Raw genomic sequence first — 27,292 nt, forward strand, 5'->3', positions numbered from 1 at the left:
ACAGGTATTGTTGCTAAGACTGTTGGCTAGGCAACTTTCAGATGTGGTAGTATGGACCGGAACAAGAAAAAAATGCCCTGTAAACGAGGGCTGTAAAGTGCATACCTTATGAGCTATGGGCACTTGTTCATCTTCGCTACTTTAGAACACATCTGTTATGGCTCTTAAGGTATGGATTTTAGAGTTCATATTTACTGGACTTTTTTTGTTTTGGTCCATAGTACTTCCTCCAAAACTATGGAAACAAAAACGACTGCATTGGAAGAGATGTGTTTCACTCTATCAATGGTGAACAAATGCTCATTGCTCTTAACGTATGCCTTTTAGAGTGCATGTTTACTAGACATTTTTTCTTCTTGTGGTCCATATTGCCTCCTCAGAAAGTTGCCTGCCCTGCAATCTTAGTAATAACACTGCTGGAATTCCACTGTCAGAGGTGTCAGAACGATTTTCGATTATAACGTTCTACTCGATTGTTTCCGGATGAGGATTCGTTACCTCACGTAGTTACATTTACCCATCACCATCATTTCTGAATGCTTATAATATCACGACTGAATCACCCTATAGATGGGCAGCAAAATGTGTCTCATCATTAATTTGCCCACTTATGCAGAAATATTTTCATTTCAAATATATTTCTAATAACTAAGCCAATATTTCGTACTGAAATCAGTGGCGGTTCATAACCACGCATTCGCAGTTATCTCACAAACGGCTGCTTTGCTGACCCATGCTTACTGGAAGGCTTTTGCTTTTGCTGCCGTATACTTCCACAAGTGTCAGTTTTCGCTATTTATTGTGATTCATCCAGTGTTCACAATAACTTCATGATAATATTTTTAGATAAATAAATAAATCTTGTGTAGCACACAGCTTGGTACAAATATTTTTATCTGATGCCATTTCAGTGCCGGGCGCGTCAGGTAAAACTGATGGTGTCACCAGTAATCCAATTCAGGTCCATAGCTATTGAAGAGATTTTTGTATTTGCTTCTTATTGAATATTATTAATGTTAGAGCATTCTGACTAATAAATTGCAACTGGTCCTCACAGCAAATACCGAGTGCTCCGCCAATACATGACGGATGAGGAGCAAATTGTTTACACTGTTGTACTTCCCTCCCCTCCTTCAAAAGTGGCTCTGAGCACTATGGGACTCAACTTCTGAGGTCATTAGTCCCCTAGAACTTAGAACTAGTTAAACCTAACTAACCTAAGGACGTCACACACATCCATGCCCTAGGCAGGATTCGAACCTGCGACCGTAGCGGTCTCGCGGTTCCAGACTGCAGCGCCTAGAACCGCACGGCCACTTCGGCCGGCTCCCCTCCTTCCCCACCGATTAGCTGACAGGGGCATACATACAATATATTAGCAACTCTAATTCCAACCAGCAGTGTTCTGTACCCGCTAACAGTGTTGTAAGGTCTATTGTTTTTGCAGGAGATCTCGTATCATTTTTAAATAGAATCTTGTGCTCTACTGCTGAAAAACAAATAAAAGAGCAAATCTCCTGTTTTTTAATCACATTCGTGTCTATTCCTTCTAAAGTAATATATATTTTAGCAAATACTGGTACACCACTTGATTATCTCTTTATTCCTTGAAATAGTAATTAAGGTTTGGACATCCCTTCTGTGAATTCTTCACCCCAGAGAACTTTCTCTTATCAGCTCCAAATTGTGAGTGAAATTGCTCTACGTTTATTCGTCACGTGGATACGATTTCAATCTCTGTTTATCTAGAATGAAATTTTCTCTCTGTAGTTGGATGTGCGCTGATATGAAACTTCTTGGCAGATTAAAACTGTGTGACGGGCCGAGACTCGGACCTTTGCCTTTCGCGGGAAAGTGCTCTACCTACTGAGCAACCCAAGCACGACTCGCAACCAGTTCTCACCGCTTCACTTCCACCAGTATCTCGTCTCCTACCTTCCAAACTTCACAGAAGCTCTCCTGCGAACCTTGTAACACTAACGTCCCTGGAAAAAAGGATATAGCGGGCGCGTGGCTTAGCCACAGCCTAGGGTAGGTTTCCAGAATGAATTTTTCACTCTGCAGCGGAGTATGCGCTGATGTGAAACTTCCTGGCAGATTAAAACTGTGTGCCGGTCCGAGACTCGATCTCGGGACTCGCGCCTTTCGCGCAAGCGCTCTGTCGACTTTTTTATTTATTTTTGTATTGTTCGTTAGTTAGGCCACAGTCAGCTACAGTTTGGAGGAGACAAGGCGGCCAGGGGACGAATCCCGAAGCCTGACGACGATGCTCCCCCTTCTCGCCGCCGCCGTGCTGCACCCTCACAATGCTTATATTATTCTACTTAATTTATTTTTTTGTGAGCATTTGTATAGAGAAACAAAAACACAAGAAATTAAAATTATTCCATCCACCTGGAAAACTGGAAATCCTGCAAGGTGATACAGGGTGGCAGGTGGGCCGAATCCGGGCTGTAGGCGTGTCATGTTTCATTCAGAAGCGGGCGGTCACGTGCCACGATGGGAACACGCCAACTGAGTGGACGCACGGTAAATACGCTGTTAAGATAATTGGCAAAGTACGCGCGATAGCGGGAACTGTGCGCAGTCTCCTCATGTACGGTCTGCAAATATTGCCAAAAATCGAAGCACAAGTGAAGAGCTTCTGCATATAGAGATGCCAAAGTCCAGCCCTTTATCCAAAGAACCGCCCTTTATCCAAAGAACCTTTGCTGTAGGAAAATATTCCACCACTGGGTAAAGAGAGGACTCGGGGTCAATAACATGCGGTGGCACTCGTAGAAAACTGGCGACCATTTGTCGCCCCAACAACCAGACATCCACAACAGCTACACAGTTGTATCAGTGACGATCGCTGTCGACACTGCGACAGATGGCGCAGAGAGGAGAGTCCGGAGCCTATGGCGTGGAGCCACTGATTGGTGGGATACCTCCCACAGGTCGCGTAATACCAAGTCGATCTGATATGTGTCGGAAAGAAGGTGTGATGAATGCGCAGCCAAATCACAGTCCGCTGCAACAATGGGAATTTGCTTTCTACAACTTTGCAGGCGTCACCACGCAGAAAAAGGACGTAGAAATCGTTCGCCTGCGAGAGGGCCATTCGTGGGAGTTCGGCGCGAGCGTAATTGAGATCCACAATGCAGTCCGCAATGTGTACAAACGCCCGTCTGATGGTACCGACCGGGACAGGCATGGAGAGGGATACTGGGATGAGAACGGAAGTGAATGATGCATAATGGAGGCCTCGACACTTCGCCGATGTTTATGCATCGTGTCCGTGTAAAAATGGTGCCACACTATAGCGGACGTTCATAGGACTAAGCCCTCCTGCACGCAGGGGACGAGTGAGTGTGTCACAGCGTACGTTGAAGATGAACCCAGGCGTCAGAAAATATCTGAATGCCGCTTGGATACAACGTCCCATCGTAACTGGCAGCGGTAGGATCTGCGCAATAGTACCATTCTGGGTGTTGCGTAGGCATTCAGGTAGACGACAGGCTGCAAATGATAGAGGTGGCGTAGGGGTCTGTGGCTGATCATCGTATGGATAATTCTTAAAACTTGACGAAAGTTGACTGCCGCTGTACGGCACGTTGACGACGGAAAGGTGATCCCAAGATAGCGGTGTTGCACACAGTGCAGGGGCGCCAGACTTTCCAGGGGGTAGCTTGCGACCAATAGACGGCGCCGTGAATTTCTGCACATTCACCACGCTTCCAGCCGCTTTGTCCCATGAGCCGCGATGGTGTCGAGGATCCTTGCGACCTCCTCCCCAGAACGAACCAGCAGCAGGAGGTCATCTGCGTATGCATGACACCGGAAGGTGTAACCGCGTAAGGAGGATCCAGACAACTGCGCCGTCAGCAGGCTATGAACGGCTCCAGCGCCGCTGCGTAAAGGTACACGCTACAAAAACAGGGGTAGCATTGTCGGACCGACCGTTGAATCAGTATTGGAGCCGCCAAACGCACATTGACCTGGACCAACGAACGCACGCTGCTAAACTGCCGCCGAAGGAAGTTGATGAACTGGGTAGGGAAGCCCTTCCATTCTAAGACAAAATACAAGAAGACATGGCGCACCCTGTCAAATGCGCTGTCAAAATCTACGGCACCAATCGCCGCACGAAGTTTGCACGCCTCTGCCAGCACAATCGCGTCACGACAGCCTCCAGTTGCTGTCTGGACGTTAACCGTGGGACTTGGCGTAGTTTGCGCGGTGGAGAGTACACGTGGTAAGAGGGGTCTGCAGCACGCCGCCAATAGCCGCGCAAAAATCTTGTAATCGTTATTTAATAATGTGGTAGGACGGTAGTGGCCCGTAGTAACTCCAGGTGTCAGTTTATAAACAGGAACAACAATGCACTCGACAAAAGCTGGCGGAATCGTAGCTGCAGACGTGATCAGTTCATTATACATCTCCATCCACCGTGTAGACATGAGACCACAAAACATATTCAGTAGGGATTCCGTCGGTACCTGGCGACTTGCAGAGCGCAGACCTGAAGATAACGGTAGTGACATCCTCGGAGGTGAAAGGTTACAATAAAGTAACCCCCTCCTCAAGCGCGACGGTGCGCGGAAAGACCACGCCAATAGGATCGTAGTCCAGAACGACCCCATCGTCGCCACAGTAGACTCGGCGATAATGTTTGACAAAGCTATCGACTATGTTCGCTTGGCAGTTGACCCACTGCGCATGATGATCTACGTGTTCAGTGACTAGCCTTTGTCTGCGGTGTCTGCGATCGTGCACAATGAAGTGTTGGCAGAAGAGCCAACACCGTGTTGCTAGAGGAGGCCGAAATGCACGCGTTTAATTACACGCAGACTGGCGTGAGGTCTGGAACAATTAAAGGAGTTGAGTCTAATAAGAAAAGAACGTAGCTCTTGGAATACTTAACTTTAATCCATATTTGGTGTACAGCGCTCTTGACGGTACATGTTTTATAATTTCAATATTAATTGAATACGGCGCCTTGCTAGGTCGTAGCAAATGACGTAGCTGAAGGCTATGCTAACTATCGTCTCGGCAAATGAGAGCGTGATTGTCAGTGAACCATTCCTATGAACGTCGGCTGTACAACTGGGGCGAGTGCTAGTAAGTCTCTCTAGACCTGCCGTGTGGCGGCGCTCGGTCTGCAATCACTGACAGTGGCGACACGCGGGTCCGACGTATACTAATGGACCGCGGCCGATTTAAAGGCTACCACCTAGCAAGTGTGGTGTCTGGCGGTGACACCACACACAATACGATGCATGGAGGGATTCTCCCGCCACACCACATCAGGTCTGCGGGCACGCATCACAGCTCCCTGTGGTTTCCAGCGAGTAACCACTAGTAGCTTCGCCTTAATCACGCGGCGTTCAGTTTGTACTTCCGGGGAAGGTGGCTGACCATCAAGGGCGCGGAGGGCGCTGAAGTAGACGTCTTTAGTGTGCCTGTTCCAAGCGGTTACCTCCCTGCTGTAAGCGATGAATGTGCGCCGGAGCATCGGCGTGGCACATTTTAGCCACCAGTCCACCACGGGTGTGTAGGATTGGAGACATCGTTCGCGTCTTCTCCAAATCTCAGTGATTGGCGACAATTAGGATCCCACAGATGCTGAGTGTCGAGTTTCCATGATGCTCGACTCCTCCAAACTTTCTGGCGGGGAAGGAGCAACGTACACACATATGCACAGTGGTCACATAACACCAAAGGCCAGTGCTCTACATTCAGCACTTCATGGGAGAAAAAAATGCGGTCTAACTGACTAGCCGAGGGGCTCGTGTGAAACGTGAAGCCAGGGTCGCCTGTGCGCCGTATCTCCCAGGTATCCCATAGGGCTAGATCATGAGCAATGAAACGCAGCTCCTGACACAGTGTAAAATTCGGGTATTGATCTTTCTGGCCGAGTTCCTAGTTAAAGTCCCCTCGAAGAGAAGATGTTCATGTCGACCGAAGAACAGTGGGGCCATATCCTCCTCATAAAGTCGAATTCTTTCACGCAGATGGCACATACACATTAACGACACGCATGGATTGAATCATAAGTGTCATACCCCTGGCAGATGGGAGATATATGATGTCGTCAATCAGGATGCCTTCGCGTACGCACACCGCCACTCCACCGCCAAGGTGATCGCTGTGAGAGGCGTAGAAGTCATATCCTGCTATCTGGGGTAGTTCTGCTGAATGCACCTCCTATAACAGTGCAATATCTAGTTCCTAAGCCCATTTTATTTCTTTCGGAAGATGTATGGTTCAAATGGCTCTGAGCACTATGGGACTTAACATCTGAGGCATCAGTCCCCTAGAACTTAGAACTACTTAAACTTAACTAACCTAAGGACATCACACACATCCATGCCCGAGGCAGGATTCGAACCTGCGACCGTAGCAGTCGCGCGGCTCCGGACTGAAGCGCCTAGAACCGCTTTTTTTTTTTCTTATTCTTCTTCTTCATTTTGTTCGTTGTTGATCGTTGTGTTTGGTCGTTGCGGACGTCGCAAGACATCCTGTTCAAGTTCGGTGGTTGATCTTTCCACTCAGTTTTTTATTGCAGAGGTCCACCGGCTCTCTGCCCGAACACGCTGAGCTACCGTGCCGGCTGAACCGCTCGGCTACACCGGCCGGCCACGCACTGTCATTGATCATTTTAACGTAAATGGTGTTTCTGAGAATCGACAGGTGGATACCCAGAAGTTCCGACCATGGGATCGTGCATAGTCCGGGAAAAAGCCGAAACATAACGTCGATTTCCTGAACTTATTTGCCATGATCTCAATACGTGAAGCCCACGTGCATGCTGAGTCGCAATGTAAATAAACACAAACTTTCGCGCTCCGCAGGCGCGTCCACTCCGGGTGGCCGCTAAAGCCAGGCATTTTGCCCGACTGAACTACCCACGCACGACTCACGACCCGCCCTCACAGCTTCACCTCCTCCAGCACCTCGTCTTCTACCTTCCAGACTTTACAGAAGCTCTCCTGCGCACCTTGCAAGACTAGCACTCCTGGAAGAAAGGATCTTGCAGAACATGGCTTAGCCACAGCCTACGGTAGGTTTCCAGAAAGAAATTTTCACTCTGCAGCTGATATGAAACTTCCTGGCAGATTAAAACTGTGTAACAGACCGAGACTCGAACTCGGGACCTTTGCCTCTGGCGGACAAGTGCTCTATTTGCCTGTTTATAATATATGCCTGGGCAATGATAAGCCACTCTATACCTGACTGCGGGAAGCTATACAGATTCTTCTACTACACCGTAAGTAATGATTCATAATAGTCAAAGCTGGAAATTTATTTCTCTATAATGTTGTTAAAGGAAGTCTGCAGTAACCCTTTCGTTATTCATTCTAAGAAAATAAAGCTGTTCACGTGGCGTCTATATTTTCTAAGCTAAAATTATGAAAAAAAAAACATGGGTACAATGACTGATACGCTTGTAAAACTGTGATGTCCAAGCACTATAGAGTAATGGTCATGGTAAGATGTATCACTAGGTGTTCAACAGTCTTGAGTTACTGGAATGGTATTAGTGAACGATTTGAAAACATAAGTAATGTAATCAGTTATAGCTGCATATACTACTAACAATACAGGGCGAGTCAAAAGTTCTTGGACACCTTCATAAGTTGGAAGATTAAAGGGAAAATTGAAATGTGATGATGGGAACATAGGTTTGACGTGGGGCCGCAAATTTTGGAGTAAATGTCATTCATGGCCACCATCGTGATATACTCCATTTTGAATTTAAGTCATTTTTTAATGGAAAGGGGGGGGGTGTATGATACATCAAATAACACTCGCTTGAGCTCTGGAATTGAGTGGTGTAATTTTTTTTGTCTATCTTGTACAATTTAGAAGTTATTAATATTCAAAGTTACATTGATACCGACTCATCTCTCGGGATGGACAACACGTAGAACATGGGTTGTAGCAGTCAGTATGAAGATAATTTCCCAACTTTGAACATTAATTACCTCTAAACTGTACAAGATAGACAAAAACAAATTACACCACTCAATTCAAGAGCTCAAGCGAGTGTTACTTGATGTGTCATACAACCCCCCCTCCCCATTTAAAAAAAGTGACTTGAATCCAAAATGGCGGATTTCAAGATGGCGGCCATGAATGACATTCACTCCAAAAGTTGCAGTCCCACGTCAAACCTATGTTCCCATCATCACATTTCAATTTTCCCTTTAATATTCCAACTTATGAAGGTGTCCAAGGACTTTTGACTCGCCCTGTATTAATGGCTTACTGCACTTCAGCATTCAAGTTGAGATGCCTCAAATCGCTGTTAGTTGCACGTGGTGTTATATATAGCCCTACAATTAGTGCGGAAAGTTTCAAATAGTTTGTGTACGTGAAAGTTAAATGAGGAAATGAATTCACCCAGAGCTCAGGAAAAAACAAAATACACTCAAATTGTTGCAGTAATTTCCTAATTTGGTGTGACTTTTGTATATATTATACTTAGTAGCGTACAATAGTGGATTATTAGCATAGAGAATAGGCTGTCTAGTATCTACTGCTACCTCCTGTGTTTTCGAATTTCTGCCTCCTGATTTCAGAGACCACTGCATCTGGCAGCACTGCTTGCTAGTCCATTGTTCTGTGTCCGCTTGTTCAGTACATCGCGAAGTTAATCGGTATTTTTACTATCTTCATAACGACGAATCAGTTGACGAAAATATGTACGAAAAGAAGAAATTACCAGGCCCTTACTGTCGAAACAGAAAAGCGCAAGGCGGAAAGCAAAATGAAAAACAATCTAAAACAATGAAAGTACGTTTTTATTTCGCTGTATTCAATCAGAAGAAAAAAGTTTTGTAAGTTGTTATAATGCAAAAGTATTGTGAGCATAGGTGATGACCCCCTTACAGCTGTTACTGTCTCTTCAACAGATGTATGACTGCTGGTGCAGGTAAGAGCTTATTTCATTTACATGTTGCCAAACCTAGTTTCTTGTTCCTAAAAAAAAATACGAATTTTATATCGACAGTTTATATTTATTTGTGTGATTCTTTATTGTTACAATCATCAGACAGGTTAGTAATCAAAGCATTAAGAATATATTTGTGGTGTTCACCCATGGACGTCATGTACGTATCTCTTCAAGGAGCTAAGCATTTTAATTGAGCCGTCGCAACATACATATTCGCTAACGAAATTCATTGTGAAAAATCCACCACAGTTTGAGAAGAACACCACAATTTGAGAAGAACAGTGAAGTGTATATGGGCTGGCAATTATTGAACTATACGAAAAAAAACCTGAATTAGTTTCAAACTACGGTGTGCACACACTTTATTCAATATGTAAATGTCAGTACTGATATTCGTATTTAGGTCATGACATGTTCGATTGCGTGCCGTCATTGGCGATGATGTGACGCTGACGAATAGCGAAATTCTGCATGACACGCTGAATTGTCAGAACATCGATGCTGTCGATGACCTCCTGAATGGCTGGTTTCAGCTCAGCAATGGTTTTCGAGGTTATTGCTGTACACCTTGTCTTTAATATAGCCCCACAAAAAGGAGTCACATGTCTTCAGATCTGGAGAATATGGCGGCCAATCGAAACCCATTCCAGTGGCCTCTGGGTACCCCAGTGGCAGAATGTGTTCCCCAGAGTGCTCCTTCAGGACATCAAACACTCTCCTGCTTCGATGGCGTCGAGCTCTGTCTTGCATGAACCACATCTTGTTGAAATCAGGGTCACTTTGGATAATGGGGATGAAATCATCTTCCAAAACCTTCAGGTACCGTTTGACGGTCACCGTGCCACCGCGGAATATCGCACCGGTTATTCCGTGCCGGCCGGTGTGGCCCAGCGGTTCTAGGCGCTTCAGTATGGAACCGCGCGACCGCTAGGTCGCAGGTTCGAATCCTGCCTCGGGCAAGGATGTGTGTGATGTCCTTAGGTTAGTTAGGTTTGAGTAGTTCTAAGTTCTATGGGACTGATGACCATAGATGTTTAAGTCCCATAGTGCTCAGAGCCATTGGTTATCCCGTGACTGGACATTGCAGACCTCACAGTCACCCATTGAGGGGGAAGAGACTTCTCGATCGCTAAATGCGCATTCTCAGTCCCCCAAATGCACTAATTTTGCTTATAGATGAACCCATCCAAATGAATGTGGGCTTCGTCCCTAAATCATATCATACAAATTCCCATCATGCCCAGCAGTTGACCGTGCAGAATTTATGTCGATTTTATTTCATGTAGTTCAACAATTGTTACCCTGTATCTACAACAGTAGAGGGAAAAATGACCTTCATTACCCACTGTTAATTTTTCAGTGGCCCAGGAAGGAGTTCAATATGCAACAACAAAAATTTTTGGTCGTTTGTCCAATAATATAAATGACAGGGAGTGAAGCAAGTTTTAAGTATAATTTAAAATCATTTCTCCTCGACAACTCCTTCTATTCCATTGATGAATTTCTACTTAAAAACTGGAAGCCAGTAAAAAAATTAAGTGAAGTTGCATGAATAGGGCTACAATTAATAACATGTCCATTAACAATTTGAGGACTGGGCAGTTAGGGTATAGTTTATCTTGCAGACGCTGTTCTTTTTCATGGTTTTTCTGAATTTCGTGTAGCAGGTTCTGCTTCCCAGAATTTAAGTTAGTTTATTGCATTTGAAAGAGGTGTCTTTTTTCGGTAGTTTCCAAGAACGATTGCCCGTAGAACGCGCGGGCCAGTAATGATGTATATCAGATGTGCGGCTCTATTATTGATAAAAATTAATCCATCTACCATCTCCATGAATTAAGTGAAATACACTGATCCACTAATTCAGTGTTTTCACACAGATCGATCAGCGTGCAGTTTTGTGTTGCCACGATCTCGCTGAATACGTGGATCAATGTTTTTTGTTTAAATCATGGAAGATGGTAGGTGGACCAATGTTTATTAATAACAGTTGATATATATCGTTAGGGACTCGTAGGTTCGATAGATAATCATTCTTGGAAATTAGCTTTTTTCCTACGAAAAAGTACATAGTACCACTGGCTTACGTCAGTGACCTTTTTTTTGTATGGAGAGGAGAAGGTGTTGTTATTATAACAACAAACAATTTTTTCGCCTTTATTTTGCTAAATGGAGATACAGTTGTTGACACTAAAAAGAACAATGCTAGGAAATGTAGTTTCTTTAATTGAAAACTGCTTACTTACATTTGCCTTAGTATGAAAAATTTCGGAGTACTTTGGACAACAAAGTCCTACTTCACATGTTTCAGAATGGTACCTCGTATCTTTTCTTGTCAATATCTCAGATTTTTCCTTGATTCCTTCTGCACTACACTTACATCCTCTCAGGGAGCATGCTGACAATTTTGTAGGCCTACTCCGAATCAATTTAGCATAATATTTTTCACGGAATCCATTCACCGGTGGACTACTTTGAGTGGAAACTTTGTTCATCAAAGCCGATGCCAATTCAGTGACGAATTCAACAATATGTTAGCTAGGCCTTGAATTTTTATATAAAACGTACGCATTTTCAACCACCATCGTGAAAACGAAAAAAAGCTTTCTTCCATCACTTTATTTGGTTGCCCTCAAAATGGTGGTAGCTCATTAGTTGGTAGCTGTGGTACACCAGTCTTATTTTTATTATAATCCAGAGGTGTCTCATCTTCTCTGTCATCATTAATTTTGTTCAGACATTGACAGTTGATGAGTCTACGAAATTCAATTTTTTTGCAGTTTCTGGATACTTAGACGTTTTGCTAACTCTTTCCTATTTTTCAGTACTGTATTGCAAAGCCATCTTACAAATAGATAAAAAGCGTGCAGCATATAACAAAAAAAATGGTTCAAATGGCTCTGAGCACTATGGGACTCAACTGCTGTGGTCATCAGTCCCCTAGAACTTAGAACTACTTAAACCTAACTAACCTAAGGACATCATACACAGCCATGCCCGAGGCAGGATTCGAACCTGCGACCGTAGCAGTCGCACGGTTCCGGACTGCGCGCCTAGAACCGCGAGACCACCGTTTGCACTGCATATGGCCTTATGAACTACGGCGCATGGCAACACGGGGAATGGTGAACGCCACAAAGCAAGTAACATACATTGTTATCTGTGTTCCTTTTATTCTAACGCGAATGAAAAGTGTTGCCTTCTGTGTATTTCCATGCTAGTACAAGCATCATGGAGTATATTTATGCAGACAACAGACGTAAGAAAAATGTTTGAATATGTTAACAAAGTTCAGAAACCGCCGATGTAGATCCTATGTCACTGGTCTTTCCGGAATATAAGCCGGTAGGAGCTACGTTGCTTGTCGCCAAAGAGCTAAATGTCCTGCAAACTGACTCATTACACGTTAGTTCGATAAAAGAATCGTTCGAATGATCTATGGAACACGTACAAAACTAAATAATGAAGTAAAGTATAGTGTGCTAAATTTTAGTTGTCAGGCAGCTCAGTACTGTCCCAGCTGTGACTCGGTAAAAGTCGGTAGACGTCGGAAGGCTTCGGTTGACAATCATTCGTGTTTTTGGCTGTTGTTAACGTATGGCGCGAGGTAGTTATTAGTCGTCTGCTTTGTTATTGTTTAGCGCTTCTGTGTTGTGAGTGGCGCTTGTTGTGCAATATCGGTACGTACGTTATCAATACAAGGTAGTTCCTGGAACGTCTTGTGTGTCACCTACCGGTAGGCCTACTGCTAGTAGGAAATCAGTGCTATATAGCGGTGCTCATGAAATTATGTTGCGTGCTATTGAATGCCGCAAAACGGAAAGGGAGCTGAAACAATTAACTCACCAAAAAATCTTTCGTGAGAATGCTCCATGCTTTGGACAAAACATGCATATCATTAGGAGGTTCAAACAGTTTCCAAGAATCTTTCTGGCAGTCACTGAAAAGGCCTGATAACAAAGGACGAGTTACCATTTCAGATATTGTGTACACGGTTATTTTCAAGGATGATTGCCTATCGAAGTCGGAGGAGTCCAAACGATACATATCGAACGTGCAATAGTAAATCAATTGTGGAAGTCTTGTGGCGGGCGTTATGATCAATTATTTGTGATCGTCATTTTTATCAGTGTTCCGTTGTTCCTTTAGTTCGTGTACTTTAGATTCCCGCCGTAATTATTTGTGATTTGATTGGGAAACCCACACGGTTTCTGTCGATAGCGAGTGTAATGTCTGCTGTTTCTCACGTTTCTTCTGCGGATTGTCTGACATGGAAAACTCTAATCCCATGCATACCAGCATAGACAAATGTTTGTCTTTTTGCCGCAAATAGGGACTTTTGCCGAACGAGGAAAGGAAGGACTGTGTTGACTGTGGTGCTGCGAAGTCCGTAAAACTTCGTAAGAGGAGTGTCGACACTGAGATACCGTTGCAATTTCGTTGCGGACTTTGCGGAAAGCAAACCAGCATCAGGAAAAATAGTGGTTAGAGTCCTCCAAATTATCCATTCAGTCTGTTATGTGGTAGTGACAAATGATTGTGTGCCAATTGGTGGAGCGAATAAAACTGTAGAAGTAGATGAATCTCATATTGCTAGACGAAAGAACCAGAGAGGACGACCTTCTAAAAGTGAAATAGATCATAATTGGGTATTCAGTGCGATAGAAAGAGACTCCCGCAAGTGTTTCGTTGTGAGGGTATTGTGCCGAGACAAGGTGACTTTAGTGGGTCTCATAAAACACTTGATACTGCCTGGAACAAAAGTCATCACAGACAGGTTTCTGTCGTACAAGACTAAAAGCCGAAGGATTTGACCACGAATTCGTGAACCATTCTGTGGAGTTCGTCACTTCAGATGACGCCAGTATCCACACCCAGAATACTGAGCGGCTGTGGAAGTCTGTCAACTCTACCTTACTTAGCTACATTCCAAGTATATTCACTAATGATGAATGCTAACTCTTGTTCTCTTCAATGAGTTGTTAAGGCAGCATTTTCTGTGAAAAATGTCCAAAGCCAAGGATACGAAAATGGCTCGAATATGAGAAGATAAAATTTAGGATTTCAAATCTGAATTAAAGACCTTAACTCCTGAGATTCTTGGTCCATGTGGGGCTCTTTCGTTAAACCATGTCATGACTGTGCTGTCCTATCTTGTTGCTGTCAACTTTGTCAGTACAGTTCTAAAAGCTTTCAGTTTTTGTTCTGCATCTGCCTACTGATGGATTATTATGAGGAAACATATATCTGCAGTCAAATGACAACCTTCCTAGAGGTACATATTTATGTCGAATATATGCTATGGAGAGTCTTAGATACTACATCAAACAAGTGTATGATGCTGTTTCTGAAGCTATTTTCGTACTGACATGTGAAACAAAGGACAATGTTTAACTGTGAAAGTTTTATGTTACTTCTAAAGAAAACACACATGCTGCTAGTTAAATTTTTTATAATTTATTATAAAAATTAATAAATATTCTCAAAAAGTGTGTGTGTGTGTGTGTGTGTGTGTGTGTGTGTGTGTGTGTGTGTGTGTGTGTGATATGAAACAGAGAGATTCCATATGCTGAAGTTAAGCCTCTCTACAGGAAGGATGATAAACAGGTACCATCAAACTATCGACCAATTTCACTTTTGCAGCATTCTCTCAAGTAGATTAGAATATTATGGTGTCACCGACAATGTTGTGAAATGGTTTGAGTCCTATTCACCTAACGGGAAACAAAGAGGGTGTAGTTGCAAGTACCTGTGGGGTAAAAGGTCAGTCTTCATCCGACTGGGAATTAATTACATGTGGTGTTCGTAAAGGTTCCATCTTGGGCCCGTTACTTGTCCTTGTGTACATTAATGACGTCTCGCCTGTTACATTGCCAGATGCTAAGTTTGTGTGTTTGCAGATGATACAGACATTCCAATAAGTAGCAAGCCAAGTACTGACTTAGAAATAGTTGCTAACAAATTTTCACTGACATTAATAAATGGTTTAAAAGCTAATTCACTGTCATTAAACTTTGAAAAGATCCACTATATGCAGTTCAGAACCTGTAAGAGATTTCCTTCCAGCATGTGTATAACATATGAAGATATACAGATCAAAGAGGTCCACAGTGTTAAATTTCTGGTATTACAACTTGATAATACATTCAATTGGGAAGGGCATACCACAGAACTGCTTAAGCACCTAAACAAGTCTGTATTTGCAGTGAGAATGATGTACGGCATACAAATATAAAAAAAACTTATTCTGGGGTAACTCATCAAACCAAGAAAAAGTTTTTAGAAAGCAAAAGTGTGTTATAAGAAGCATTTGTGGTATAAATTCAAGAACTCATTGTAGAAAACTGTTCAAGGAACTTTGTAGTCTAACCACTGCTTCTCAGTATATTTATTCCTTAATGAAATTTGTTGCAAGTAAAATATCTTTATTTCTAACCAATAGCTCAATTACATACTATTGACACTAGGAATAAGAACATTTTCAATAAATTGCCAGCAACTATTAAAAGCTTGGTTTCAGATAAAGCATGCTTTAAACAGAGTTTGAAAGACTTTTTGATAGGCAACTCCTTCCACTATGTAGATGAATATCTTAACAGGGCCTGTTAGTCGAGCTGAATAAAAATGTCTGTTAAATTTCAGTTCTGACAGCACTTGGTCAAGATTAGGTATTTTGTGTATGATAAATTTATGAAAATGTTTCATTCTGACAGCATATTAATTCTGTAAATATTAGCAGTTCCAGTTTACTCTAATGTAATCACTTATTTTGACAATCTCCTGACAAATGACCAGCGTAGAAAGTATTATATTGAAATGTTTTTATGTTATATTTTTGACGTGTTCACACCCACAAGAATCGTCTCAATATTGGTCTATGTAACTAAAACTGAATCTAATCTATTAATAAAGTTAGCCTATGTAAAATTAATACAGTTATTCAGAAGGTGTCACTTACTGTCAATGTATCAATATAAAATTAGATATTCTTAAAAACATTTCTGTCCTTGTTTATCCAGTGGAAGGTGAAAAACATTGTAAATAAATTATAGAATTAGAAAGTTCCAGTATTAAACTAAAAAGAACAGAAATTTTACGTTGTTCCACCAAGTTAATAGATAAAACATTTTTTTTTAAACCAGAACATGACAATAGATTGAGTTCCTTCTACCTGCACTATAAGGTTTTAAAGTTCTCAGGAATTGCCTTAAATGTAAATGAATAGTTACTTCGTTTAATATTTAACACTGGGAACAAGATACAGAGGTTTTATTTTATTTACAGAGGAATGTCAATTGAGTACTTACTTTAGACAGAAAAACAACCCATTTCCACAATCACTAAATTTGGATGTAGTTTTAAAGGCCTTACCAAGAGCCTGAGAAGAGGTGGGTGGGAGGCAAATGATGTGTAATTTGTGTGGAAAAATGTTCTTGAATTGGCACTGGTTAACATGTATGCTCAGAAAAGACTGCAAGAAAGACTATTTCTCTTAACAGGGACAACTACCGTCTCAATTTTAGTGAAGGATGTGAATGACACACCACCAGAATTTTCAAAATCAGAATGGTTTGCCGAAGTGGATGAAACAGAAGGCGACAACATCCCTCACAAACCAATACTTACAGTGACAGTCCGTGACCAGGACGAGTTTAGCACTTTTCAGTTCAAGGTGAGTTTCTTTACTGTAACTGCTTTTTTGGTGTGGTTCTACTTTCCTTGGAAAAAAATTATGTTATGTTGGATACAACTACAGATATGTGCACCATCATCACCACACCAATATTCTATGGTAACCATGCACCTGGTTCCAATGTGCCCTTTCAGTCCCTCCTGCTCCCAACCACTTGTGGCTGTGTCAAAGGAGCAGACACTGTGTGCTATGTGGTTTCACCTGGATAAGTCATTGATGAGCAAGGTCTTACATAATCTCCCAGCAACCACCTAAATGCCTTACATCAGTCCAAACATTGAAATGTCTCTCGGGAAGCCCTGCGTACAAGTCATGCACAAGGAGACCCTTCCCCTAGTGTTCTGCAGAGTTTTCTGACACATGCAGTCCTTTCAGAAAGAGCTTCATCCTTGTCTTTCATTTTGCTTACCTTCTACATTGTCTGCAAACACTGTGTTCTACTGTCACCTGAATTTGTTGTCTCTTTTTGACTAGATTTTATTGTGCAAATGTTTGTGTCCCTGTATGCAACCAGAAACATGTACTGGCTATGCATCTGCCCAACCCAGTCAGATAATGGCACTTGTTGGCACTCCTGTGGTGACTTTCCCTGTCTTGCTTCAATACAGATTGGTCCATCTCCTCTCAACCCTTCCCCAGTTGACATATTACAATATCTTACCCAAGTCATAAGCCTAAAGTTTTGATTCACATTCATGTACAAATGCCTAGAGTTACACTCAAAGCTGAAATATGCTCATGGACATAGTGGAGTTTCTCATACTTCTGCCATGTCAAAGATTCAGGTAGACTGATGATATTTATGAGTATCTGAGATAATCTTGTCCATGGAATGTTACAACATTAGCTCCCTGGTTTGACCCAGGTTTTTAAAACATTTTCTTTCACAAAAACATAGTCACATATTTCCCTTGTCCAGCCTCTTCAACAAGGTTGTGGACTTTTTTCCTTCTTCAGAAACGTAAATATCAAGCAGCATTGAGAATAGAGTGTACACAAAATGTGTTGTCACACTTAACCAGCATGTTTAAAGTCTTGTTACTGTGATGCTTCTAGAAGAAACTTGAAACAAATGTGTACTAGCTATCAGTTGCATTGCTTCATCGACAGAATGTACTAAGGTATTATCATTTAGGATCCTGCATGTTTTCAACTGAGAAGAACACTCTCCGATAATAATTCTTGCTACCTGCTGGATATAACTGTCATCAACGTCTATACCTATTACTCTCTCTCCCTCTCTCTCTCTCTCTCTCTCTCTCTCTCTCTCTCTCTCTCACACACACACACACACACATGCAGAGAGAGAGAGAGAGAGAGAGAGAGAGAGAGAGAGAGAGAAAGAGGGAGAGAGAGAGAGAAGTGTGCATGTTGTCTTACATGTATTAGTATGCATTTTTCATGAGAATAAATTACCTTGCTAATAACATCAAACTGATTTCAAATATTCAACTCTGGCCCTCCTAAATTGGAAAAAGCCATACATCAGGAAATATCATCTTTCAGACCCAGTTACAAATTTTCATAAACATTTTTGGAACAGCAATCAAAAAAAATTTTTTTTTTAATTTTTCTTTTTAATTCAGTCTTGATCGCACCACATATTCTACAAGAACATAGGTGACCGGTTTCAGTCATATCACATGACCATCATCAGACCCATGGCAGCCTTCGAAGATGGTAGGTGCTCCACCTACCACTTCAAAGGATGCCATGGGTCTGATGATGGTCATGTGATATGACCGAAACTGGTCACCTATGTTCTTGTAGCATATGTGGTGCGATCAAGACTGAATTAAAAAGAAAAACCAGTTACTAATGTCACAAATATGACACTTCAATTATACTTATCACATACATTGTCCTGAACAAATATTTTGTTCTGGTGTGTCCTGAAACTGTATCTGTCTGTTGATTTCAACCTACAGTTTCCAAAATTTAGGCTATCTTCAGTCCACTAGTACAGTGTACTGTACATGTCTCTCTTCGAAACCAAGATATGATTGGCTAGTTCACCAAAAATTATAAAACAGGGTACTTCACTGAAATTCACTTTAATATGGAAGGAGCAAAATGTAATGTCTCATTGTATAAGTCTGAATGATTAGAATAGTCCAAACTGTACACAAATTGAAAAAAAAACTTTGAATACATTTTTACATGTGGGAGAACTCATAGCAAAAAGCACTACCAAAAATACATTAAACAAAAAGTTGCTTGTATAACTTATGATCAAAGCAAAACATGGCTTTTCTTACAAAGAAGTATGTGATAGAGGATACTAAAACAAGTACTTTTAGATAAGAAAGTATGATTGGAAATTAATATTGACAGAGACACTTTACATTATAAAACAACTTAAGTTGGTAGCAGGTGTTTGAAGTGATGACTACCAGTTTGCAACCATGTATTACAACATAATCCATTGATAGAACTGATTGCTTGGACAAACTGCATGCAGTGGTGTTTATAACAGGAGGGTAATTGGTGCTCCACAAGTAGTCTCGTCAGTGTATTCTTCAAAGCATACATATCACCAGTAAATTTACAGGTGCTTATTGATTAATTTTGTCTCACATACTCCAACATAATCTCCTAAATTTCTGCTGTTCATCTACGTCTACATCATACTCTGCAAGCCACGTAACCATGTGTAGTAAAGAGTAGTTCTGGACCCACTAACTGATCCCACCCCTCTCCCTGCTCCATTCACAAAAGGAGTGTGGTAAGAATGATTGTCAATAAGCCTCTGTTTTAGTTCTAGTTTCTCGAATTTTCTTGTCATGGTCATTTCACAAGACATACACTCCTGGAAATGGAAAAAAGAACACATTGACACCGGTGTGTCAGACCCACCATACTTGCTCCGGACACTGCGAGAGGGCTGTACAAGCAATGATCACACGCACGGCACAGCGGACACACCAGGAACCGCGGTGTTGGCCGTCGAATGGCGCTAGCTGCACAGCATTTGTGCACCGCCGCCGTCAGTGTCAGCCAGTTTGCCGTGGCATACGGAGCTCCATCGCAGTCTTTAACACTGGTAGCATGCCGTGACAGCGTGGACGTGAACCGTATGTGCAGTTGACGGACTTTGAGCGAGGGCGTATAGTGGGCATGCGGGAGGCCGGGTGGACGTACCGCCGAATTGCTCAACACGTGGGGCGTGAGGTCTCCACAGTACATCGATGTTGTCGCCAGTGGTCGGCGGAAGGTGCACGTGCCCGTCGACCTGGGACCGGACCGCAGCGACGCACGGATGCACGCCAAGACCGTAGGATCCTACGCAGTGCCGTAGGGGACTGCACCGCCACTTCCCAGCAAATTAGGGACACTGTTGCTCCTGGGGTATCGGCGAGGACCATTCGCAACCGTCTCCATGAAGCTGGGCTACGGTCCCGCACACCGTTAGGCCGTCTTCCGCTCACGCCCCAACATCGTGCAGCCCGCCTCCAGTGGTGTCGCGACAGGCGTGAATGGAGGGACGAATGGAGACGTGTCGTCTTCAGCGATGAGAGTCGCTTCTGCCTTGGTGCCAATGATGGTCGTATGCGTGTTTGGCACTGTGCAGGTGAGCGCCACAATCAGGACTGCATACGACCGAGGCACACAGGGCCAACACCCGGCATCATGGTGTGGGGAGCGATCTCCCACACTGGCCGTACACCACCGGTGATCGTCGAGGGGACACTGAATAGTGCACGGTACATCCAAACCGTCATCGAACCCATCGTTCTACCATTCCTAGACCGGCAAGGGAACTTGCTGTTCCAACAGGGCAATGCACGTCCGCATGTATCCCGTGCCACCCAACGTGCTCTAGAAGGTGTAAGTCAACTACCCTGGCCAGCAAGATCTCCGGATCTGTCCCCCATTGAGCATGTTTGGGACTGGATGAAGCGTCGTCTCACGCGGTCTGCACGTCCAGCACGAACGCTGGTCCAACTGAGGCGCCAGGTGGAAATGGCATGGCAAGCCGTTCCACAGGACTACATCCAGCATCTCTACGATCGTCTCCATGGGAGAATAGCAGCCTGCATTGCTGCGAAAGGTGGATATACACTGTACTAGTGCCGACATTGTGCATGCTCTGTTGCCTGTGTCTATGTGCCTGTGGTTCTGTCAGTGTGATCATGTGATGTATCTGACCCCAGGAATGTGTCAATAAAGTTTCCCCTTCCTGGGACAATGAATTCACGGTGTTCTTATTTCAATTTCCAGGAGTGTATATGGGAGGGAGTAATATGATTATTCCCAGAAAACGCTCTCTCAAAATTTCAATAGTAAATCTCACTATGATGCCTCTCTTGTAGTATCTGCCACTGGAGTTTGTTGAGTATATATATGTAATGCTCTCGCACTGACCAAACAATTCCGTGACAAAACACACCATTCTTTGTTGGATCTTCTCTATCTCTTGAATTAGTCCTACCTGGTAAGAATCCCAGATTGATGAACAGCACTCAGGAATCATTCAAATAAGAACCACTTCCTTCATTGCTAAATTACATTTCCTGAATACTCTTCCTATGAACCTCAGTCTGGCATCTGCATTTCGTACTATTTGTTTTATGTGGTCCTTCCCCATAAGGTCACTATGGATAGTTACTCCTAGGTATCTTGTTGTAGATAATGTTTCCAGCAATTTATCACCAGTAGTGTAGTTGCACAGTAGTGGATTTCTTTTCCTATGTACACACAATGTGTTACATTTATTTACGTTCAATGTCAACTGCCAGAACCTGTCTGTTCATCAACCCTCTGCAGTTGTTCTGCAAATTGTTACTGTCTTCTGGTACTACTGCTTTCTTATAGACAACCATATCCTCTGTGACCAGTCTTAAGGAGCTTCTGATGTGTTCTACGTAATCATTTATATACATTGTATACAGTAATGGTCCTTTCACATTTCCCTGGGGTACTCTAGAAATTACCTTTACGTCTGTCAGTTTTGTTCTGTTAGAGTGATATGCTGAGTTCTGTCTGTAAGGAAGTCTTGAATCCAGTCACAAATATGGCCTGTTACTCATTAATCTCATACTTTTATCACTAAATGGCAGTGTGGGATGGTTTTAAATCCAATCCTAAAGTCAAGGAACTCAGCATCAACCTGTGTGCCATTGTCTACAGCACTATGGATCTCATGAAGGAACAGAGCAAGCTCTGTTTGCAGAATCTGTGTTGATTTTTATAGAGGAGATTTTTGTTCTCTAAAAGGTCATATCCCTCAGATGGCTAGCAACTCTTGTGAATACATGCGTGGATACCACAGGGTATCAGCCTTTGCAGCATTACTTCCCTTTCTGTGCTGCAGGCTTATACTTTCACTATCACTCCATCCCTCTGCCTCTCCATCAGATGGTCTTTCTTGTGTAGGCCCCACTTGCACCTGGTACATGATTTAGGACCCTAGTTCTGCATTTAACTTCAGGCACACTTCACACCTTTTCATTAATGAATAGATGGTCCCCGTTGTTGGATTTGACCTGCCACCACTTTTCCAAATTTTTCAGAACTGCGAGTCCTGTAAGGAAGGTTGCCCAGTGTGATGTCTGTTCCACCTCTGTGCCTTTCCAGTGTAGCATCCTTCCTTTCCAGTAAGGTAGTGCACCTAGAACTCAGCATAATAGCCATCATATTGTGAGTGGGGGGGGGGGGGGGGGGATCATCAAGTACCTACACAGTAGTAGCCACCTGTCCACGCAGGGATTGCAGTGTTGGTACCTGAGCTGAAACCTCCCAATGTATTCCAAGGAGTATGCACCCATTGTGACTGGGGCATGGGGTCTCCGAGCAATGGACTATTGGCCAGATCGCCATTGCTGAGGTTGGTTGGTACCCATGGGGAGAGCCCCATATGAAGTGGGTGACATCCATGGGGAGAGCTGCCATACAAAGTGAGTGGCACCATGGCAGATGACTTACATGTGAAGTGGATGAAGCTTTCTCCTGCTGGTGTTCACATGGCCCCAGCAGTCTTTTCAGAGAGACAGAGCTTGTTCAACAGATACAGATACGACCCCAAAATGTTTCCTTCCCTGGCTGTGCCTTGGGAGGAACTTAGAGTTAAGCAACAATCATAGAAATACTCCCCTCCCCCTCTCTCCTCCCCCCCCCCACCCCCCGTCCAATACCTGGTTTGTAAAATTACAGATGGCGATTCTTTTTTCACCATAAAGCCGTTATTCTTCATAGAGGCTATAATGGACAAGTTTGGAGAAGTTGCAACCATCTCCTAACTGAAGATTGGATCAGTTTTGGTCAAAACACTATCTCCTGTCCAGTCAAGGGATTTTCTTGCTTGTGACAAGTTGGATAACATTCCTGTGACTATCATCCCACATAATATTCGAACATGGCTCAAGGCATCATTTTTCATCGTGGCCTCCACTGCAGTCTTATGATGAGCTATGTGCCAACTTTGATTGCCGGGCTGTACACTTTGTCCCTCATTTCCATAGGGGGACAAAGGACAATAGGGTTGCTACTAGGGCCTTCATCTTGGCCGTTGAGGGTGATTTTCTGCCTGTAAAGGTCAAGATGATGATATAACAATGTGATGTGAAACCATATGTCCCCCCATCCCTCTGTGCAGTGCCTCACATGTATGAAATCTGAGCACATGCCTTCACATTGTGATGCCAGCCCTAGTCTGTAGGGATTGTGGACACTCATTGCAAGTGAATGTTCCTTGTGGTTCCCCCCCCCCCCCCCCCCCCCCCCCCCCCCCCCCCCCCCCCCCGTCTGCATCAACCATGGACAACACCGTTCACCCTGCTCACCAGACTGCACTGTTTTTCAGGGAGATAAAAACTACAGGAATATAAGTCTGTGGACAGACTGCCGCATACTGAGAGGCCAATAAAAGTATGAAGGTCTACATCCTGCATGCTTGACAATGTCATAGGCTACAGCTGCAATGACAGCATCCTCTCTGCTGACAGTTCCCTCCTCCATTATGCACCCTACAGCGAAAGCGAGCCATCCAGGATGCTTGATCATGCCTGCCCCCCTCCTCCCCCCCCCCAAAGGGTTGAGGGCTCTCCTCCTGCTGCTTTCCCCACCCCGTTTTGAGAGCACCCATCCACTGGCGGTGCACAGCCCCTGGCCAGAGACATATCATCATCGTCTAGCTTCTCATGCCAGGAAGGGCCCTTCGGGACACTCCCCTCTGAGGTTACTGCCAGTCGGCAATCAGATACCAGCCAGGAGCTGAAGGAGCCACAGGCTGCTGGTCATAGGGCTTCACTACCTTTTTCAGTCCCTGAAACTAATTCAGGGAAACCTTCCCAGTCGTCCAAACCCCCCCTAAGAAAGGCAAAAAGAAGTCTCCCAAGATTAAGGAAAGTCAAGTGGCTCCCATACCATCAGATCTCACATGTTCTGCTTTTGTGGCTATGGCAGCAGTCCCAGTGGCCCCTGAGGCTCCAGGTTGCACCATATAATGTACAGGGTGAGGCAGTGAAACGGCACGATTTCGATAGTGGTTGTCGGGCGCGGAGGGGGGTTGCGAGAGTGGGGGAAGTGACCTTGGGCGTCTAGAGTGGTGGAAGTTTCAGTAGCCATGGAGCGTTGGTCGAGTGCGCAACGTGCATATGCCGTAAAGGCATATTACAAAAACGCGGATAGTGTGGTTGGTGCTCAACGCGCCTTTCGTCGTGAATTCAACCTGCCGCCACGGGCTCCCGTGCCATCAAGGAAAGCCATTCTCCTTTGGGTTAAAACCTTTGAAGCTACTGCTAGCACAACAAAGAAAAGAGGCGGCAGCACAAAAACAATCCGGACACCCGAGAACATTAATCGTGTGCGTGAAGCGTTGGGACGAAGTCCGCGAAAATCCGCGAGACGGCACAGCGCAGAACTTGGTCTCAGCAATCGATCAGTAAGACGGATTTTGAAGAGTGACCTTCACTATCATCCATACAAAATTCAGGTAGTGCAAGCCCTTAAACCTAATGACTACAATAACCGTATACGCTTTTGCCAGTCAATGCTTAACGTTATTGAACGAAATGAAGAAGAGTGCATAACTTATGGATGAGTGATGAAGCCCACTTTCATCTTAGTGGGTACGTAAATAAGCAAAACTTCAGATATTGGTCCTCAGATAACCCGCACGAACTTCATGAAAAACCTCTCCATTCTGAAAAAGTAACAGTCTGGTGCGCAATGTCATCTCGTGGAATCGTGGGGCCCTATTTTTTTTGAAGATGAAGATGGCAACACAGTGACGGTAAACTCTGGACGTTATGCTGACATGTTGACCATTTTTGGTCTGCCTGGACTTGATCGACATGATCCAGATGCTGAAACACTCTTCCAGCAAGATGGTGCAACAAGCCATACTGCTAATGTCTCAATGGAATTGCTCAGACTTGCATTTCCAGGACGTCTAATCAGCAGGAATGGCGATTTCCCCTGGCCTGCCCGTTCACCAGATCTGACGGCACCAGACTTTTTTCTTTGGGGCTACCTCAAGTGCAAAGTCTTCCAGGAAAATCCACCAAGAACAAAAGAAGACCTGAAGGAGCGAATTCGACAGGAAATTAACAACATTCCAGTACAGATGCTACGAAACGTCATGGGACAATTTCATCTCAGGCTTAAACAATGTGTACAAAACCAAGGACGACACCTCACTGACACCATATTTAAAAAATGATTGTTTTTAAGTTAAATCTTTAATTTCCACTCTTGTACTTGAGATCCATGTTCAACTATTATGATTTTACTTGTAAATAAATCTTTGGTGGTTTTACAAAATCGTGCCGTTTCACTGCCTCACCCTGTATTTCAGAACCTATGTCTGTGTGTCTTGATACCATACACTCCCAGCCAGTGGCAGCATTTGACCCTGGGACATAATCTGCCTCCTTGGTCCCTTTGTGCTCTCACAGTATACAAATCGCATGATTTTCGAGTGGAACTGTTCCAACATCTGTCTGAGCTATGATCTCTCTTAAGCTCCTCCTCTGCTTTCTGCATTGCCCTTCAGGAAACTTGGTTTCCAGCAATGCAAACCCTCTGCCCTTTGTGACTGCCACAGATATTTTAAGACGCATGCCAATTATGATAGGGTGTCGTGGATTTTGCACGTATGTTCTGGACTCTGTATATAGTGAACCTGTGCCTGTTGATACAACTATGGAGGCTGTGGCTGTACAGGTAAGGGTACTTCAGGATTTCACCATCTGTTTTATTTCTCTCCTTTGTGATGGTGGAGTGTCTTAGGACATTGGTTTCTCAGCTCCCACTAATCTTGGGTGACTACAGTGTCCAAAACCCTTTGTGAAGTGGAACAACAATCACTGGCCGCAGTAAAGACATTGAAGACTGGCGGAACCCATTCTGTATCTCTTGAATACTGGTTACTCCACACACTTTGGTGTGGCACATGAAACTTAGTTGGTAAGTGATCTTTCTATTTGCAGCCCTGGTCTTGTCCCATCCATCCACTGGAGTGTCCAAAATGATATGTGTGGTAGCAATCATTTCCCAATCTTCCTGTCCCTCCCTCAGAATCTCTCCCCTGGGTTCCCACCTAGATGGGCTCTCCACAGTGCCAATTATTGTTGTGAGCTCCCCACTAAGTGGAGGCATTAATCAGGCCATGCAGAATACAACAGTAGCCATTCTGTTGACATCTGACTTATCAATCCCCTGTTCTTCAGGATCCCTGCGTTGGTAGGTAGTACCTCGCTGGATCTTGGAAATCAACAAGACCATTAGAGATCGTAGGTGACCTCTCCAATGCTGTAAGCAGCATCCATCAGTTGAGCACCTCATTACCTTTAAATGGCTCTGTGCGTGGGTCTGTCACTTAATAAAGTGACAGGAGCAATAATTTTGAGAACGGTACATTTCAACCATTAGACAGATATGCTTCCTTAGCAGCTTTGGGTGAAGATCAGATGCCTCTACAGATACCTGTCCTCCGCAAGTGTACTTAGTATCTCCCTGAACATTGCTTTTTTCACTGATCCAGTGCTCTGCATTTTGCTCAAGCCTCTGCATCTGAGAACTATCACTCTGCCTTTCATTTCCTTAAACAGCAGTTTGAGCAGTTGCACTTATCTCTCCCTACTTGCCACCTGGAGCCCTATGATGCTGCATTCAGTGAGTGGTAATTCTTTAATGTCCTAGCCCTTTGCCCTGATACAGCTCCAGGGCCAGGCTGCATGCACAACCTAATGCACCAACACTTGTCAGTGGATTGTCAATGTTATCTCCTTACCATCGTCATCAGTATATGGAATGAGGGTGAGTTCCTGTCTCAGTGGTGGGAAAGGCAGGTTTGTAGTTCTCAGATGCAGAGGCTTGAGTATAATGCAGAGCACTGTGTCATTGAAAACAGCACCGTTCAGGGACATGCCAAGTACACCTGCAGAGTTCTGGTAGTCATAGAGGCATCTGATCTTCACCCGAACCTGCGAAGGAGGCTTGCATGGCCCAATGGGTGAAACGTACTGTTCCCAGCATTCTTACTTCTGTCATTTTATTAAGTGATGGACCTAGGCGTGGAGCTGTTTAAAGGCAATGAGGTGCTCGATTAATGGATGCCACTTACAGCATTGCAGAGTCCATGTGTGATCTCTAATCGCCACAGTGATTTCTGAGGTCCACCAAGGTACTACCTTCCAACAAGGAGATCGTGAAGAATA

At 43.8% G+C, this 27,292-nt stretch overlaps 1 pseudogene; it reads left to right on the plus strand.

Annotated features, from left to right (window-relative positions):
- The window catches only part of LOC126195684 (neural-cadherin-like), a 296,356-nt pseudogene that overhangs the window by 128,616 nt on the left and 140,448 nt on the right, over positions 1–27,292 (plus strand).

The sequence above is a fragment of the Schistocerca nitens genome, chromosome 7 (assembly GCF_023898315.1).
Source record: "Schistocerca nitens isolate TAMUIC-IGC-003100 chromosome 7, iqSchNite1.1, whole genome shotgun sequence".
NCBI lineage: Eukaryota > Metazoa > Arthropoda > Insecta > Orthoptera > Acrididae > Schistocerca > Schistocerca nitens.